This window comes from Triticum dicoccoides, chromosome 7B (genome assembly GCF_002162155.2).
Source record: "Triticum dicoccoides isolate Atlit2015 ecotype Zavitan chromosome 7B, WEW_v2.0, whole genome shotgun sequence".
Lineage (NCBI taxonomy): Eukaryota > Viridiplantae > Streptophyta > Magnoliopsida > Poales > Poaceae > Triticum > Triticum dicoccoides.
The window spans coordinates 699,936,990-699,941,301 of record NC_041393.1 but is presented as its reverse complement, the minus strand read 5'-3'; positions in this window follow the sequence as shown (position 1 = coordinate 699,941,301).

Here is a 4,312-nt window from a genome sequence, read left to right as displayed (position 1 = left end):
GCAATGACAATATGACAAAAGTAATGTATGTCATAATAATGATGAACGGAACGGTGGAAAGATGCATGGAAATGCCATAATAGGTAGGTATGGTGGATGTTTTGAGGAAGATATAGGGAGGTTTATGTGTGATAGAGCGTATCGTATCACGGAGTTTGGATGCACCGGCGAAGTTTGCGCCAACTCTCAATGTGAGAAAGGGCAATGCACGGTACCGAAGAGGCTAGCAATGGCGGAAAGGTAAAAGTGCGTATAATCCATGGACTCAACATTAGTCAAAAGAACTCATATACTTATTGCAAAAATTTAGAAGTCATCAAAAATCAAGTACTGCGTGCATGCTCCTAGGGGGATAGATTGGTAGGAAAAGATCATCGCTCGTCCCCGACCGCCACTCATAAGGATGCACAAGCCAGGTACACTTCATGTTTCAAATTTGTTACATAACTTTAACCATACGTGCATGCTACGGGACTTACCAATTTCAACACAAGCATTTCTAAAATTCACAACTACTCAACTAGCATGACTTTGATATTATTACCTCCATATCTCAAAACAATTATCAAGGATCAAAGTTATCTTAGTATTCAACGCACTCAAAAGAAAGTTTCACATATCTTGAACACCAAGTATATTAACATTAAGCAAATTACCATGCTATTAACGACTCTCAAAATAATCTAAGTGAAGCATGAGATATCAAGTTTCTTTAAAACAAATCCACCACCGTTCTCTAAAAGATCTAAGTGAAGTACTAGAGCAAAAAATTATCACGCTCAAAAAGATATAAGTGAAGCACTATGAGCAACTATCAAGCTCAAAAGATATAAGTGAAGCACATAGAGTATTCTATCAAATTCCAAATCATGTATGGCTCTCTCAAAAGGTGTGTACAGCAAGGATGATTGTGGTAAACTAACAAGCAAAGACTCAAATAATACAAGACGCTCCAAGCAAAACACATATCATGTTGGTGAATAAAAATATAGCTCCAAGTAAATTACCCATGGAAATGGACGAAAGAGGGGATGCCTTCCGGGGCATCCCCAAGCTTTGAGTTTTCGGTGTCCTTGGATTATCTTGGGGGTGCCATGGGAATCCCCAAGCTTAGGCTCTTGCCACTCCTTGTTCCATAATCCATCAAAAGAATTCACCCAAAACTTGAAAACTTCACAAGACAAAACTCAATAGAAATCTTGTGAGCTCCGTTAGAGAAAGAAAACAAAAGACTACTTTAAGGCACTTGAATGAACTCATTCTTTATTTATATTGGTGTTAAACCTACTTTATTCCAACTTTTCTATGGATTGTAAACTATTTTACTAACCATAGATTCATCAAAATAAGCAAACAACACATGCAAAACAGAATCTGTCAAAAACAGAACAGTCTGTAGTAATCTGTAACTAACGCAAATTTTTGGAACCCAAAAACTTCTACCAAAATTTTAAGACATGGAAATTTTGTTTATTGATCAGTAGAAAAAATAATCAATGCAAAATCTCATTCCTGTGATTTATTGAATTTTGTTTCGTGAGCGCAAAGTTTCTGTTTTTCAGCAGAATCAAATCAACTATCATCGTAGCTTATCCTATAAATTCTACTTGGCACACACACTAATTAAAATACAAAACCACATCTAAACATAAAGTACAAACAAAATTTAAAACTAAACAGGAACAAAAACAAAGAACACAAAATAAAATTGGGTTGCCTCCCAACAAGTGCTATCGTTTAACGCCCCTAGCTAGGCATAAAAGCGAAGATAGATCTAGGTTTTGCCATCTTTGGTAGGCAATTCATAGGTGGCTCTCATGATAGATTCATATGGTAGTTTTATTTTCTTTCTAGGGAAGTGTTCCATACCATTTCTCAAGGGAAATTGGAATCTAATATTCCCTTCCTTCATATCAATAATCGCACCAATCGTTCTAAGGAAAGGTCTACCAAGAATAATAGGACATGAAGGATTGCAATCTATATCAAGAACGATAAAATCTACGGGCACATAATTCCTATTGGCAACAATAAGAACATCATTAATTCTTCCCATAGGCTTTTTAATAGTGGAATCCGCAAGATGCAAGTTTAGAGAGCAATCTTCAAAGTCACGGAAATCTAGCAAATCACACAAAGTTTTGGGAATAGTAGAGACACTAGAACCCAAATCACACAAAGCATGAAACTCATAATTTTTAATTTTAATTTTAATAGTAGGGATAGAGATTTTCAACTCAAGCTTTTCTTCATAAGATTGCATCAAGGCATCAACAATGTGTTCGGTAAAAGCCTTATTTTGACTATAAGCATGAGGAGAATTTAGCACGGATTGCAAAAAGGAAATACAATCAATTAAAGAGAAATTTTCATAATTAAATTCCTTGAGATCCAATATAGTGGGTTTAGCAACATCTAGATTTCTATTTCTTTCAATCCCACTTTTATCAATTTCATCATTAAGATCTAAAAACTCTGAATTCTTAGAACGCCTTCTAGGTAAAGGAAGATCATATTCAGTTTCATCAAGATTCATATTGCAAAACAAAGATTTAATAGGGGACACATCAATAACTTTTAGATCTTCACCTTGATTTTCATAGGAATCCGGTTTAGCGGCCATCTTATTGACTAAGGTGGCTTGCATATCTGAAATTTCAGCGGTCATCTCTTTAAGACGAGTGATTTGGGCTCTTATACCATCAAATTATTTGGACATATCATCGAGCCCTTTATTCATATAACTCATAAAACTCTTTTGTTCCTTAAGCTCGTTTCTAAAGAAATTATTATGCTCAAATTGCAAAACCATAAACTTCCTGACATTGTTTTCGATCTCGTCTAGCCTTTTATGGTGAAGATCACCAGATTTAGGTAAGGCCATTACGACAAACAAGCAAACTAACACACGAGAAAACAAAAGGCAAAGGGAAAAAGAGGAGGAGATTGGGAAAGAGAGGGCGAATAAAACGGCAAAGGTGAAGTGGGGGAGAGGAAAACGAGAGGCAAATGGCAAATAATGTAATGCGAGAGATAGGGATTGTGATGGGCACTTGGTATGTTGACTTTTGCGCAAGCCTCCCCGGCAACGGCGCCAAAAATTCTTCTTGCTACGTCTCGAGCTTGCATTGGATTTCCCCGAAGAGGAGAGGATGATGCAACATAGTAGCGTAAGTATTTCCCTCAGTTTTTTGAGAACCAAGGTATCAATCCAGTAGGAGACCACACGCAAGTCCCTCGTACCTGCACAAAACGATAGCTACTCGCAACCAATGCTTAGGGGTTGTCAATCCCTTCACGGTCACTTACGAGGGTGAGATCTGATAGAGATAATATTTTTGGTATTTTTGGTATAAAGATGCAAAGTAAAAAGTAAAAGCAAAGCAAGTAAATAAAGTGATGGAGATTGATATGATGAGAATAGACCCGGGGGCCATAGGTTTCACTAGTGGCTTCTCTCAAGAGCATAAGTATTCTACGGTGGGTGAACAAATTACTGTTGAGCAATTGACAGAATTGAGCATAGTTATGAGGTTATCCAGGCAATGATCATGTATATAGGCATCATGTCCGTGACAAGTAGACCGAAACGATTCTGCATCTACTACTATTACTCCACTCATCGACCGCTATCCAACATGCATCTAGAGTATTAAGTTAAAAACAGAGTAACGCCTTAAGCAAGATGACATGATGTAGAGGAATAAATTCATGCAATATGATAAATACCCCATCTTGTTATCCTCGATGGAAACAATACAATACGTGCCTTGCAACCCTTTCTGTCACCGGGTAAGGTCACCGCAAGATTGAACCCAAAGCTAAGCACTTCTACCATTGCAAGAACTACCAATCTAGTTGGCCAAACCAAACGGATAATTCAAAGACACTTGCAAAGATAACTTAATCATACATAAAAGAATTCAGAGAAGAATCAAATATTTTCCATAGATAAGCTGGATCATAAACCCATAATTCATCGGTCTCAACAAACACACCGCAAAAAGAAGATTACATCAAATAGATCTCCAAGAGAGGGGGAGAACATTGTATTGAGATCCAAAAAGAGAGAAGAAGACATCTAGCTACTAACTATGGACCCGAAGGTCTGAAGTAAACTACTCACACTTCATCGGAGGGGCTATGGTGATGATGTAGAAGCCCTCCATGGTGGATGCCCCTCCGGCGGAGCTCCGGAACAGGCCCCAAGATGGGATCTCATGGATACAGGAAGTTATGGCGGTGGAATTAGGTTTTTGGCTCCTTCCCTGATCTGTTGGGGGTACGTAGGTATATATAGGAGGAAGGAGTA